General features: G+C 41.0%; 1 protein-coding gene across 7 annotated transcripts in view; it reads left to right on the top strand.

Moving 5' to 3' along the window:
• LOC125457547 (F-box only protein 36) overlaps positions 1–15,945 on the top strand; it is a 313,702-nt gene that overhangs the window by 237,449 nt on the left and 60,308 nt on the right. Inside the window, exon 1 of one of the 7 annotated variants that reach the window (XM_048541901.2) lies at positions 10,406–10,848. The exons of 2 other annotated variants lie outside the window; for them this stretch is intronic. The gene's annotated coding sequence lies outside the window, so the exon portion shown is untranslated. Of the gene's footprint in view, positions 1–10,405; positions 10,849–10,889; positions 11,047–11,405; positions 11,646–15,945 lie in introns of those variants that run through there. 4 more of the 7 variants (XM_048541902.2, XM_059651239.1, XM_048541898.2 and 1 more) reach the window with 4 other exon arrangements.

Here is a 15,945-nt window from a genome sequence, read left to right on the forward strand (position 1 = left end):
GTCATTTCAGGTTTTGATCTGTATGGGTTTATATATGGGGTCCAATTCTATATGTTTGTTGATTTTGAAGTATGGGTGGAGAACCATGCCTCTAGGAATTCCCATGTTTGTCTATGTTTGGCTTGGGCTACTATGGTTACTCTGTCCCAGTTAAACTAATGGCCTTCATTGCCTGAATGTGCAGATATTAAGGAGAGTTTGTCATGTTGTTTTGCTGCTAGCTGATGTTCATGTATTCTGATGGCTAGTTTCCTTCCTATCTGTCTGATATACAACTAGATTAAGAACAAGGTCAAAAGTCAGGTGACGTCAAGTTATAGTCCAACAGGTTTATTTGAAATCACAGGCTTTTGTAGCACTGTACCTTTGGGTGAAGTGAAGGGGCAGCACTCAAAAAGACTGATTTTCAAATAAACCTGTTCGACTATAACCTGATGTCGTCTGACTTCTGCCCTTGTCCATCCGACACTTCCACATCATAGATTAAGAACAGTATAAACTTAGGAGTCCAATTAGTCAAAAATTAGAAGTGTTGATCTTCTTCAAACATCCCCACTTCCAATAGAGTATTTTTGCTCATTACTGAGAGGGAACATCTTACTAACTCCTTAGAATATAAGGTAACAATAGTCAGCAGTGGGATTGAACACTAGAAGCAAAGAAGTTGTTGATTTACTCGCTGAACTGGCTTGTTTTTATTCAGACATTTCATCACCATACTAGGTCACATAATCAGTGGAGCCTCCAATGAAGCGATGTTATTCTACTCTGCTTGGAATTTATACTGTCTTGTCCATTACGGTGAGTATTGTCAATTTCAGTTTTGATCTGTATGGGATTCTATATAGAGTCCAATGCTATGTTTATTGATTGCATTACGGATGGACATTGGTTCGGCCCCTTTTGGAATATTGCCTTGCAGGGATGGAGGGTAGACAGACCTTAGGTTTAGGGTAAAAGTTTGGCAGAGTGCAGAGGCACACTGAGGGGCAAACTGGATGTGGTGCTGACGGACTAACAGTACAGCAACCTTGGATAACAAGTGTGCTGGCCGACTAGTGCCAGAGTAAGCCCTAATAAAAACCTCCGATGGACAGGCAGGCAGGCGGGGCAATGTTTAAAGAGGAAAAACAGAAAGACTATAATATATTTTGTTGGACGGATTCAATGGATAGAGTAAATTTAAGGAACTCGGACTGTAAGGATAAACAATGCAGTCTGAGAATTGTTCGCATTTGATAAAGCATAAGTCTTTTGATTTAAAAGCACTTGTTGGGCTGAAGGGCCTGTTTCCACACTGTAGGGAATCCATTCTTTAACATTGACATCATTCACATTTAAATTAGTTGAGTAAGATTTCAGACCTAGGTTACTCAGAAACAAGCAGGGCATGTCCAACAAAGCTCTCAAACACCCAGACTCAGCCCAAATGAAGAGCCCACATGGGAAGAAGGGACACTGAAAACAAGAATGCTGGAGACCAGGAGGAGGAAAGGCAGGACAAGGACCAAAACAGAAGCAGAATAGTGCAACAGCTAACACTGTCCGTCAGCTGGTGCCTGCCCAAGTAGGAATCAGGAAAACCTCTCTGTCAGTAATGACAGATAGTGGTCCTTGGAGATGGTAACAACAATGGTGGGGATAGAATCTACATTGAAGTGTTAAGGGGCTGGCAACGCCCTGTTGGTGGATACCTGAGCCACCCTCACAGGTACCAATATGAAGGTCTACCTTGGGGAGGCGACACCTAGTGGTATTATCGCTGGAATGTTAATCCAGACACCCAGATAATGTTCTGAGGATCTGGGTTTGAATCCTGCCATGGGAGATGGTGGAATTTCAGTTCAATAAAATATCTGGAATTAAGAGTCTAATGATGACTGTGAATCCACTGCTGACTATGGAGGAAAAACCCATCTGGTTCACTAATGTGAAAGAAACTGCCGTCCTTACCTGGTCTGGCCTACATGTGACTCCAGACCCACGGCAATGTGGTTGGCTCTGAACTGCCCTCTGAGCAATTATGGATGGGCAATACTGTCTTCAGTGACACCTTCAAATGAATGAATGAATTAAAAAGCCCTCTTGGGTAGAACTTGTGGGATAGTGGGAGTAACAGGAAAGACAAGAGGACCAGAAACAGACCCAGTTACAGTTCAAATTAAAGATATGGTTGTCACAGTCAGTATCTGGTAATGTGGAACAATTTGCAACAATAATTGTCACAAAGCACAAATTTATCACATTTAGAAGTTACAGATTATGCCATTTACCTGTGAATAGAACATCCGGTAACAAATGGGAATGGGATCAGCAGAACACCTACCACCGGATAGCGCTAATATGCCCCACATTATGGGCTCACAATAAAACAGAATGTGAAAAGATAGACATGTCCCCAGTCACAGTACCTGGGCAAGTACGTCCATCTGACAAACAATGCCCCGTGAGACTAGAAGCAGTTACAGCCACTGTGGCAATAGTAAAGGACCTGATGGCACAAGGGTCTTGAAAGAAACCCATTCCACCACCCACTCCCCAGTTTGGCCAGTCCAAAAACCTGAGAGTCATGCTGCCTTACTATTGACTACACAGAATTAAGCAAATATGCTGACAGGATAACTCCCATTGTAGCAGACACAAGCACAATTCTAAACACATATCAAGACTGGGCATAGCATAGCATGGAGCTGGAGGAAGAAACCCAAAAGCTGCTCAGCTTTCCTGCTCCTCTGATGCTGCCTGGCCTGCTGTGTTCCTCCAGCTCAACACTGTTATCTCTGACTCCAGCATCGGCAGTTCTTACTATCTCTTAGCCTCAGCATAGATTGTTTACCATATTGGACACAGCAAATGGGTTTTGGACCATTCCTCTTGATGAGGAACATCACTACAAATTTGCGTTTACAGTAGGAGACCATCAGTACGCATGGACCACACTGCCTCAAGGGTTTCACAATAGCCCGGCAATATTTCAGCATTAAGCAATGGTGAGTATCTTGTAGCCGGTTAAACAATGGTATATAACTTGCACCATCCTCCAATATATAGCTGACACGCTAATAGCATCTAGGAATAACAAGGATCACATGAGGATAGTATTGCAAGTATTCAGGGCTTTTGAGACAGCAGAACTAAGTTATAAACCCTGGAAAAGCCCAACTGGGCCTTACAGATGTCAAACACCTGGGACAAATTACCTCACAAGGACAAAGATCCATCCCGATGGAAAGGAGAATAGTGATAGCTGAAATGCCCCAACCAGTTACTGTGAAAGGGGTGAAACAGTTAGTGGGGCTCCAAAACTACTGCAGAATATTTATAGAAGATTATAGTCAGATAGTGAGATCCATACAGGACCTTACCATAGGGGACTAGGCCAGCCAAAGATAAACTATTCTTGCCTCCCCAGCAGGAGGCAACATTTGTGAAGATCAAGAAAGTCCCCGTTTTGGGCTTATCAAATTTGAGTAAAGGCCTATTGGAAAATAACTACCCCAGACCAAATCAGCATAAGTGCAGTTAGAAAGGACAGCCCAAAGCCACCCCATTATGGGATATTTTAGAAATACAGGCAGTGGCAGCAGCCAAGGTAAAGGTCTTGTGTACAGCCAGGGGGTAGGCAGGACTCAGATAATTGTGCAGAAGAGGGATGCAGTAATTGCCCTACAGTGTACCCAACAGACATTACTTGATGTATACCACAGTGTGGCACATGCAGGTAGAGACAAAATGACGCACTTGATGTCCAAAATACGTGGTGGAAGGGAATGGATAGAGATATAACTAAACATTGCCAGCAATGCATCCCCTGTGCTAGGACTGAGCCGAGAAAAGGATATAAAATTAAAATGAGGCACCAACCCTGACCTAAGGGACCACGGGAAAATATACAAATGGATTTTATTGGACAATTGCTGCAAAGCCAGAATAAACTTTTATTGCCTAGTCCTGACTGATCAATTCATCCAGTGAATGGATGCTTTTCCCACCCGCGATTTAATGGCAGAATCTTGGCCACTGAAATAATCCTGACATGGGGAGTCAGCAATTAGATTCAGATCAGGGGACTTGCTTCACTGACAAATGCCTTAAGGAGGTATGTAAGCTATTAGCGATCTCCCAGCAATTTCACATCCCTTACCATCCCCAGAGCTCAGGAATGGCAGAAAGGATAAATACAACTTTGAAACAGGCATTGATGAAGGCATGTCAGAAGGAAGGGGTCATATGGACCAACGCCCTTGCCACTATATTAATGGCATGGAGAGGGCGCCTCATAGACTGACACCATTCTGCTGATGACAGGACACGCTATGAAATTGCTGCACGATCTGATCACTGATGGAAGAGAGATGATAAATGTAAAAGGGTGTGTTTGGGAATGTATGTGACACCTATACACCCACCTGCAACAGCTGAAGGATCAAGTGACACAAATACAACGGGTTCACGTCTGGGAACAGGAAGGCGCTTCCTCCCATGCTCCCACTGTTAAGGCAAGAGACAGAGTCCTAGAACAAGGAATACCACCAAAATGGGGATTGGCCTCGAAATGGTATGGAGGTTACAAGGTTATTAAAATAGGTAATTGTGGGGTATTATTTAATGAAGCTGCCATGGGAAAATGGCACCATCCATCCCAATTGAAAATATGTGAAAACTAACAGCCAGTGCAAGATCTTGCACATGTGTCCCACACTATGTCTGCACAGGTGGTACCTCTTGATCGAGTGGGCTCTCGTCGTTGGCTACCACGATGGAGTGCTGTTGATAACCTGGACCAGTGATTATTCTAATGTGACCATAGAAGCTTACTTCATGCTCTCGCAGGCCTGCCAACATAACCCCAATTGCACCACTTGTATACAGCAGAATAGCAAAATATATTATACTGGCAATATTGACACCTGCCAAAATGGCGAATGGTGAATAAGGATGGAAGAGACTATCTACTTTACCTGTGCATAGGGTATTCCCTGTTAACCTGCATAGATACAGGTCCTAAATTGAAGCAGTTACCCTCCTCCCTCCGGACAAACCTCAAGGGATCTCTCTCCCACTGCAACTCTCTTGTACTGTCTCCTCTCCACCTATCTTCTCCTCTATCCACCTTTGATCCACCTCCCCTTCTCTCCCTATTTATTTCAGAACCCTCTCCTCATCCCCCTTTTCTGATGAAGGGTCTAAGCCTGAAACGTCAGCTTTTGTGCTCCTGAGATGCTGCTTGGCCTGCTGTGTTCATCCAACCCCACACTTTGTTATCTTAGATACAGGTGGAAAGCCTGTTACCGAGACTTTTGGAGAAGGGACTGACACAGCAGTATGCTATAACATAACCTCCGATATTAAGGATCATTGTGACTGTGAGAGATTAGAAATGTTGTTTCTGCAGATAAGGATGAATGGTAGGGTCTTGCAAAAGAAGACCATTATAGTCACAAGATTTTGTAGCAGAAGTTTATCATTAACCAAAGATTAGGTTCTGCAAAGGCGGCAGTTAGCATGACCAAAAATATTGTTTCTACAGACAAGGACGTGGTAGAGCTAAGGGTGTTGTAGCAGAGGCTTATTTCTGCAAACCTGACGATTCGCACGTACAGCATGTCTCGCGCTCTTTAGGATAGCCACGTAAGGATTGCAGTAAACAAGGGAATGGGCCTTCGGCCGGCAGAAAAGGGAATAATAAACACGAGCGGTCCGATAGGATGGGGAATGATAGGATAAGAGAAGACCAATGGGAGCAGGGAGGCGTGATTCCGCAACTTGTAAACTGTATAAGAATGTTTAACATGCTTTGTAGTGTGCGTGCCTGTCTAACAGACACCCTTTCTTGCAAGATCGTACAGAATAAAATTGTCTTGTTTCCAAGGCTTTGTCTCAGGCTGAATTTGTGAGCAGGTACTGTTTCTCACAGGTCTGTAACCTCCTTACCCTCACAAAGCAAAGTAACCAGCAGCAATATAAAGGAACGCAGTTCAGAATAATAAATGATACCACTGTATGGTCCCAAACCCAAAATGTGGGAGAGATGAGTGGTTAACCACAGTGGCAGACTATTAGTACCAATTGTACCTTGGAATGTAGAGAGTGCTCTGTTATCAGAAACCCTATTGTTCATTATGGAAAACATACCAAACTCCTGTACTTATAGAAGGCAGTACTAGATCTAAGTAGTACAATGGCCAAGCCACCCACACCTGAGCCAACCCCTGCCAGTCCCACTTGTGATGAAAATATAACCTATACACTGGGTAACAGCTTAGCCTTAGAAGAAACGGAAGCCCAAGTGTTTTAAACCACCCCCCCACCCCATAAAAATGATTTACCTCTTGATCCAGGTCAACCTGACGCTGCCCACTCCTTGCTCAAAAGAACAAAGAACTATCTTTGATTCTCTGCTAATGGATATTTTTCAATGGAGACCCTTACTTCAGTTGGACCGAAAAAAATAAAGGAAACAAAAGAGGACTTGCTGAAATGGCAAGAGATGGATAGGCAGCAGGAGTAACATCTGTTAACTCCCTTGATCTAGCAGCCCACAATGAGCAACTTAACCAATTATGAGAAAAGGTCTGTGACCTGCTACAAGACAACCTCAATCTTCAGCAACTCACCACAAACCTCAGTACACAGGGAGCAGAATCGACATCACCCTGATCAAGCCTGTACAGCAGAGTATCAAGCATCTAACTGACCAAGTTAATGACAACCCCAGAGTGATCCGACAGGCTCAGCTATACTCCCTGACTGTGTCACAGGCCTTAGCTGACATTCAGCTGCAACCAGTGGCACTTTGGTTATCCAGGTGGGGACCAAATTATTACAATCAACATTTGGCTAATTGGACAAATACTAAGAGTACTCAATGTCTCAGAGATATTTCTCATGCTGACTGGCTACAGGACAGTCTTTTAAGCAAAAAGAAGATCATTGCTTTACTTTTGCCACACAACACGCAAGAAACTTACAGCCCCCTGAACATCCACGATATGGGCATGCGAAATGGAACCCTCTAAGCAACTCTCTGGGATGGGCCTCAGTTTGCCATTCATCGACACAATCAGACACAGGTCATTGACATTCAACTCTGTAGCAATCATCGAGACCTTTTCCTGTGCCCCGAAGATGCTGTTAGCATCACCCTTACCTGTGGCCCGCATGATTATGAGGACCGTGATATTACATGGGTCAAGGGCTATGGCACACAAGTGGTATATCCCCTAGCCTCCTATCTATCATCACCAGATCAAAACTATATAAAGGATGGAAACACCTGCAACGTAGCAGACCACAATCTGCATCTGGAATCTGAAACAGCCCATCACTCTGACCAGTGATCATATCATTGAACCTATTCTCAGGCAACAATATCACAGCCGGTATTCACTGGTGCCTTGAGCAATGTCACCGCGTTGCTCCAAGGGAAGGCTCCCCAGATACTGCATTTACTGACATCATGGGAGCAAATTGGCAGAAGAAGCAAAGCAATTGGAACATGAATGGGTCAACGCATCTGTCAGGCTACAGAGACTGCTAAGATTGCATTACAATCCAAACCGGGTAGCTCAGAATTTGGGATCTGGGACTAAATGTTAGCTTTCATCTGTAGATTCATATTGTATCCGATGTGTTTGTTATTTTGCAATTGCTTTTACTGGTGAGTTTAATGATCTAGGCTATTGAAAATGATGCTGAAGTGGACTGCCACCAAGGAAGAGCTCATTCCCCTTGTTAACAAAGCCAATTTTAAGGATAAGATTTTCAGTCCCCCATCAGCCCTACTGACTGTAGAGGGGCAACAAATACAGTTATCTGAACATATATTGACCCATGGGTCATGCATTAGCCATGGGTCAACAGGGGGTACTGAAAGGGAAGACTCTCCTATACACATGCACACACTTAAGTATGGTAGAATAGACATGAAATGTTTGATTGGAATGCTTAAGAAAGGCTTATTCTGGTGGAACAATGGGATCTGCTGGCTATGTTGAAATGGCCGATGCCTCCATGACATTGCAGTTAGACCACAGGACTATGCACCCTGACCATTAGATAGCTGGTTGACGAGATTAGCCAGGACGATAGGACAGGAATCGTTGACAAAATAGAAAGCTGATTAAATGATCAAACTAAAATGAGAGCACATGATGTGCCTTAGGGAGTGACCACTCGAGAGAGGTGGGTGGAGAAAAACTGCTGATGTTTGCTCGACAAGTTATTTATTTTTGCGTATAAAAAGCTGTAACTCATGCTCATGAATCAGAGTGAGTTCGGTATTCCTGTGTGTCTACATAGAATTCCTCTTCCTGCATTTACCGGTAACTGCTTGTAATAAACTGCTCCGTTCGCTTAAACAACCTCGTCCATCTCCAAGTTATTACTACCTCTGAGAAGGTTGCTTTTACATCTGGAGTATTTTATGGACTAGCTAACACGCATTGTTTTAAACAAAAACGAGCTATTTGGAAGAAGGTAATATCCGCCAAAGACTTATTTAGCTATCTCGGTTTTTCTCACTTGGAATAAGTGTTTTGAGATCTGAGTAGTTTAAACATAAGTGAGAGGGATTATAAAAGGAATGTTTCCGATCTATGTTAGCTGTAACTAGGGATTGAGGGCCATAAATCAGTTTATGCCTACTTTCCCCTCCAACTACTTCTAAATTATAGATGAACAGTTCTCATTCCATTAGTTGTACTTTTAAATGTAAAAGCTGTCGTTTTGAGACCTTGGGGTAGAAGTTCTCAAATTATGTCTATGAATGTTTAGAGCCCTGGTTTTGGCCAAGTGAAGGAAGAAGTATATCCAAACATTTGCATTTTCGGACTCTGCGTAAGATGGCAAATAACATTTTAAAAAGACTGGTTTATGTCTGCCAATGTAGCTTAGAAATAAAAGTGCACATCCGGTGTCTCCAGGAACTGGATGCCAGAAGTTTGATATTGCAGTTGAACATTCAATACACTTTTCCCCGTGTGTGGACCTCCACTCTGTGCAACTTTCCTGCTGTGTCTGCACATTTGTCTTGTCCCTTTTCATTATGTGTAACCTGTGAAAACTATTAGCATTTTGTACAAGATTTCTTTGAAAGGGAAATAATGTTGCAGTGCAGGCAATGATAGTTGCTGCACTCCTTTTGTTATAAACACTCGGCGGGCTGCCTTCTAACATTATGGATAATTCACTTGGAAAGTGGTTTTACATTGATCCTAATGCTCACTATGTGATCTAAGATGATTGCTTAGCTCTGCATGTGAATGATTGATTATGCTGTTTTTGGTCGTTGTGTATTTCAGAAATTACCATCACCTGAACATCAGCCAATGGCAAATGGAAATGATGCAGTGCTAATCAGTTGGTTCAGATGAGACAGGTGGTATCTAAAGTCCACATTTTGAGTTTGGCAACGTGTTCAGGAAAACCAGGCTAATATCCAGTATTTCACTCCTCTGTTGCTATACTGCTGTGCTCTGGCCTTTAATTCTTATAACATCAATAATCACCTTGCACTTCTAGAGTTCAGCAATAATTATTCAAGAAATGTACAGCAATATTAATTATATATCACTGGGTGGAATACACCCAATGTCTGTGTTGCTTTGTTTTTCAAAACAAGTGTAACAACATGAAACGTGAAGGAGGGAGGTAACCCAAAGCGGACATGGGTTGTAGTGATCAGCAGCTCTTGAAACGAAACTGAGATGCCCACAAAGAGGGGATTTGAACACTGATAAACTGATTTTAAATTGATCAGTTCTGAAGAAATGTCAGCCTTTTCAACGTAACATCAGTCAATGTTTTTGATATGCGTATTCTTCCTTCCTGACAACACATAGTTAATTAAATGCTCAGTTGCATCACCGCAGGCTTTGATGTGGATGTCAGTCTCTCTTTTATTTGGGCATTAATGAAAGTAACCTAAAGAAGATTACAGCTATAATGTAGCATTTGAGAACTGGCTGAGCAACATTATTCTTCCTTTTTGTTTAACAAGCTCCCCCTGCCACCTAATTCCCAACATGTATGTTGCTAAACTCTCTCAATGGCTACTTAGGCCACAATATTTTACTGTTTTTCATACATTAATTATTTTCAGGCCTGAGACTAGAAGTAAAGCAACCATGATGTCAGCTAAAATCTGCAGCTTATATTTGATGGACTTTGCCTTTTGTTTCAAAAAAAGTAATTATTTAAAAAGAATGTAAAGGAAGTAGAATTTCACAATGCACCGGGTGCTGTGAGGCAATGCTACTCTGCAAAAATTTGCAGTGCTTCTGTTTCCATATTAAATATGTTCTGCAAACACCAATGACTGCTCATGTGACATGAGATCTGTCTGTGTGGTTGTTGGTGCAGAAATAGACCCATTAATACAGCATCGCAGCAGAGAATTTAAGGGACTGAAGGTTTTTAAGGTTTTTGCTTTTCCGGGAGAATCTAAATGCTCAAACATTTACTTCAGAATTCAGCAAGAGATACAAGATCTGTATTAAATTGCATTTAATGAAGCCGACCAAGGATTGCCTATTTCTGTAAAATACTTCCACCTAATGGTGATGCTCCTGCCATTCTTTTTTATTTTTGCACTGCGTTTGCGATGAACTACAACTGGGCTTTTCGAACTGAGCTGTAAAGCAGGCTAACTGGACAGGAAGCAGCAAGCTTTAAGCGTGTGATGTGCATGTTTACCCGTCACAGCAGAATTTGGTTGTGCTGCCTTTTTTATTTTTAATTTGATCATCGGGGCTCATCTTGCATCATCAGTGCATGACAACAGCATTTTACTGTTGCCTCCTATCCATCTGAATCAGCACCATGTAGTTGACAGCTACTGAATTTAAGGTGAGCTGCCCCTCCCCCTTCCTTAGCTATGGTGCAGTATACAACAAGATTAAGCTTACTACTGCAAACCAAAAATGGCAGGCAGGTTTAATACTGCTTCTTTTCCAAACGGGCCATGTATTGATTACTGTGTCTGATACCCTTCTGTTTGAAATGTGAGTATGTAAATACCAAGCATACGTTGCCTTGACAGCACCGGTGAGTATAGTTTGGACTGCATTTCAACATTAAATTAAAAGGCTTTTCTATTTTAAAAAAAATGCTTAATATAGCTTGAAATGATAGATTACTGATATTCCGTCCATGCCCCTTAGTGACTCTGTTTGCAATGAGATTTTGTTGGTTATAAAATAATAGTTTTTTCCCATTTGTAATGCCAATCGGTACTGCTGGACAACTCTACGTCCTGATATTGTTTCTGTTGGTGTTTACCAGAGATTTTAGATTTGAATTTCTAGATCCAGGTTTATGATGCAAATAGTAGTTGTAACCAACCTATTTTTAGCAGTAAAGCAGTGCACATTGTGTACCACCTCTTGTATGTTTCTGACTCGTATTTTTGGCAGTGATATCATGGGTTGATTCTCACCTAGTGTGACAGGCGGCCTTTGCAGTAGTCAGCTTCTGAGCCCTGGGAGAATGGTTTTCGCGCAACAGCTTACACAGGTTTGCAGACGGGCTATTTTTACAGAACAGTCTTGGTGATGATCTGAATTTTCAGGAACACCGCTTCTGCGAGAAGCACAAGTGCAACAACAGCTTCCTGCAGTGGAGGGTTTTGTTTTTTTTAAAAAAAGGTAATTACGGCAGGTGTCCAGTGTCTTTGTTTTTTTTGTATGGAAATTGTAAAAATATTGTATTGAGTTTGATGCTTTTTTTTCTCCTCGCAAATAGATTTTAGCATGCATGGCGCATAATGTTTCTCCTGGTTGATATTTATGTATAGCTTGTTTCTTTTTAAAAAAAGAAAAATATTTTCGCTGTGTCTTCAGCTAAGGATGTTTATTGAAAGTGTTTGATTACTCATCAGAATTCATAGTTATTACATTCTAGTCATTCATTCTATATTGATGTATGTAGGGATTGGAAATAGGCGTAGCGAGGGGTTATTACATTTAATAGTAACAACGGTAGCAGGTAAGGTAATATATAACACTGAGTATTCTGTTGTTTGCTGACCTTTAGCATTTCGGTACGCAGCATTTTTATCAGAAACCTTTTGAAGTGCCATTTTCCTTTCAAGGAAAAGACTGCAGTGAATCTTGGAAAAAAAGAGGAAAGCACCTTGAAAAGACAATGTTCCATTTTTGTGTAAAACGTTGACATATCAGAAAAATTGCTTTACAGGACATATTTCTAAGATATGAGCGCATCTGTGAAGCACTGCCATTCACTCCCTTTTAGTTTTCAATGGCTCTGAAAAGACCATGGTGCTGTATTTGACAGTAAATTCATAATCACAACTGTGAGTGCACATATTAATTTTGTTATTCCACATCTTGTTCACTCTATTCTAACCAGCCTGCTGTTCTCCAACACTAAGTTTGAAGTGAAGAGGTGGAAGTCATATTAAAAAGATGCGCTAAATAATCGTCAAAGAAAGCTGTTCTTGATTTAATTTCCAACCTACATACCTACAGCATGAACATTTTATTAAATCAATTGCTTGGCTATTAGTCATTGCTGAGAATACAAGATGTTTCCCAATAACTAATGCATAACGGCATGTTTCTTTGACAACCACATCCAGTCAGCTCAAGCAGCTAAAACTAGCATTGGCTTCCTGGGATTCTTTCTTCATCTGCATGTGTTTATCACCACCTTTTTTTTTCTTTATGTTTGACTTTATTCAGTTACCAACATTTGTCTTTGTGCTCACCATTGACTTGGCATTGCAACAGAAAAATTGGTGCACGACTTAAATTTTGCATTAAAATTTGAATGGTTGGGAGATCAAGACAATAAGAGGTTTTGTCCATTTAGAGCGAATTTGAATTTTGGGGTTTGAGTGGTATTAAATGAATTTATATGTTGTGAAGTAAACAGGAAGATCAAGCCTTCAATTTTGTTTTAAATTAATTTTTCACATTCTAACTGTACAATTTGTGTTACGGGATCTAATACAATTTGCATTTTAATCTGTCCAGACTAGTCTTCTGGGTACAATCCAGTTATAGTGCTAACTGATTGCAATTACAATAGAATGCAGGATGGCAAATACCATTCAATGTTGCTCAGTGCTGAAAATACTTGAGCTCTTGAAGGGGTTTGGTAAAAGTGAAAATTTATACTCTCGTAATACCACATAATTTAGATTGTAAAGCTCATCTAATGCTGTTCAGTGCATATACTGAAATAAAAATTGCGCTATTTCACATTTGATGATATCCATAATGTGAAGAGATTCATTCTGAATTGCTAGCAGCAGCCATTTTATACATACTTTATATTCTGTTTTTCTGCAGTTGGTTTCAAAATGGCTGCTTTCTGTTATGGTTGAGTGTTCACAGCCTTGTGATGTGCTGCAAGAAATAGGAATTACTGCACTTGTCCGCTAACTAAATCAAGTAATGCTCTCTAAATTTAGCCTCCAAAATAGCTTTTCCTTTCAAAGTGTTAAATCAACAGTGATTGTACTAATTCCTAGAAGTATCTTCAAAGAATGATATGGTTATTCTGAATTAGACTTCTTCAAAGATTAAGAAATGGCTGCAGACCTTCAGATTGGTGGCATGATGATGGTGCTGTCAGACAAATGGCAAAATATTTAAGAATTTACTTCTGACAGTTACAGCGTGACAAAATAAATAAGATTGTTGCAGAAGAATCACACTTCAAGTGAAATACATTCTAATCAGCTTTTTCCTTTTTGTACCTGTCCTTTTTTATGATGTGGTAGTTGAGTTGAAAATCTCAACCCCCACCCCGACAGGGGATCTCGGTTTCGTGATCGGTCAATGAATGCGCACAACCGGTCTGACAGTTTAAGACTTTACTCTTTATTTCTTCAATCGGCCAGGTACAGATCATCCAGAAACGCAAAAGTTGAGCACTTCTGTATTCCTCGGAGGAGCTGCACACACAACTTAATACAAAGACATTTTTATACTTTTCGTGAAGCAGGGTACATGGCGTGATCGCATAGTGTATTCAAACAATTGCCAATCAATACATGATATTGGTTCATTGACAGTTACTTAATCCAATAGTATTAACTGGTAAACAATTTAGGTCACAATGCTTAGGTTACTTTTTATCACGCCACACAGCGCCACAACATTTGCAACCGAAGGTCAGTTAAAACGGTTAGTACTGCATTATCTTATCATTACTGCATTATTTATGCAGCTCTAGCTGAATTTACAGTTCACAGGCTAGAAGCCATTTTTGTCGTTGCTAACCTGCACCAGAAGCCATCTTGTACCTGTATCCAAGTTTCAGACTCTCATCTCCCCACTTTGGTCATTCCATGACCACACCATAGCGAGGAGTGCATAGATTAGGTCAGTCCAAGCGGATGGACTCCAGAGCCTGCCAACACTCCTCCACCTCCAAGGAGGAGTCGGGGGGACTTATTTAATTTGTGGATCCTAAAGCAGATACTTCTTAAAATATCTATGTCGCATGTTCATCGCTTCAGAGTATAAAATATGCTGTTCAGATACAGTAAGCTTACTGATAACATTTTTTGAGAATTTATTCAGAAGGCGAGCTGATGGGAACAAGAGATGTGAACCAAATGAGTTGTTAAGCAGACTTCATTGAAGCCTTAGCTTCTAAAACCCCAATAATATATAAGGGGTGTTTGGACACCGGAAAAGTTGAATTGATAGTTCTGCAGCTAGTACTGTGGAATTAGGTCATGCGTATGCATGTGTTGCAATGTTGTGCTGAGCAGGGCATTTGCAGTTGCAGCTGAAAAGAATTCAGCACTTTTTTTTTCAGTAGCATTTAAACCACATGTGAACTAGTCGTTTATACTAAAACTCACATGGTTTGAACCTGTGCACAGACTCTCTTCTTCTATCTGAAAAGACATTTGTTCCTTTTGTGTGGGTAATTGTCTATTCTTCCGCGGCAATCAGGTATGAATCTTGGTTGACACAATATGACTCAGCGTTAGTGGGAAATATTGTTGTCATTCACTTCAAACATCTACAGAAATAGAATACTGCCTTTTTTCCCTACAAAAAAAGGTAACTTTTTTTCTCGCTCTCTAGTAGTCTCGCACACCAGACAGATTTTGGTTGGGGGGATCACAGTGATCTGTTCTATTCTGAACCTGCCAATGAGAAGTCGACAAGGAGAATTTTAAATCCCAATTCTTCTGCAGCAGTGTGTGTGCAGAAAACACTGAACAAAACTCTGAGCTCTTAACCCCAGCATATGGCTGAAGTTGAAGAACTCAACAGGTTAGGCTGGAGAGGAAGGCCCATGGGAGTTCAAATTTTTACCGAACAACTATTTGCTGCATTAAATATAAATGCAATTTTAATGTAGAATGAAATGGGACTCTTGATAATTCAATAATTGTTGCAGCACTTTCTTCTTTAAGAGAAGATTATTATCTCTTAGCTACACAGTAACTCCACAGTAGTATGAAATGTAGATACGAATCAGAAATGTTTCTGGGTTCTGCAAGACCTCGGATTTCTTGAAGTGTTTGTCTTTAGATAATTTTGTCTATGATTAGGAAAGAGGGGACATATTGAATCCACAATATTTTAAAAGGAAAAATAGACAGGTAGAACTCAATTAACTCAACGTTTTCTGGAACATTCGTGTTAAATCTTCACAAGATTTGGATATGAATATGGGAGGAATGATTAGTAAGTTTGCAGATGACGCCTAAATTGGTGGTGTAGTAGACAGTGAAGAAGGTTACCTCCGAGTACAATGCGACCTTAATCAGATGGGCTGAGGAGTGGCAGATGGAGTTTAATTTGGGTAAGTGTGAGGAGTTGCACTTTAGTAAGGCAAATCAGGGCAGGACTTATACATTAATGGTAAGATCCTGGGGAGTGTTGTTGAACAAAGAAACCTTGGGATGGAGGTTCATAGTTCCTTGAAGGTGGAATCACAGGTAGACAGGGTGGC

This window comes from Stegostoma tigrinum, chromosome 14 (assembly GCF_030684315.1).
Source record: "Stegostoma tigrinum isolate sSteTig4 chromosome 14, sSteTig4.hap1, whole genome shotgun sequence".
Lineage (NCBI taxonomy): Eukaryota > Metazoa > Chordata > Chondrichthyes > Orectolobiformes > Stegostomatidae > Stegostoma > Stegostoma tigrinum.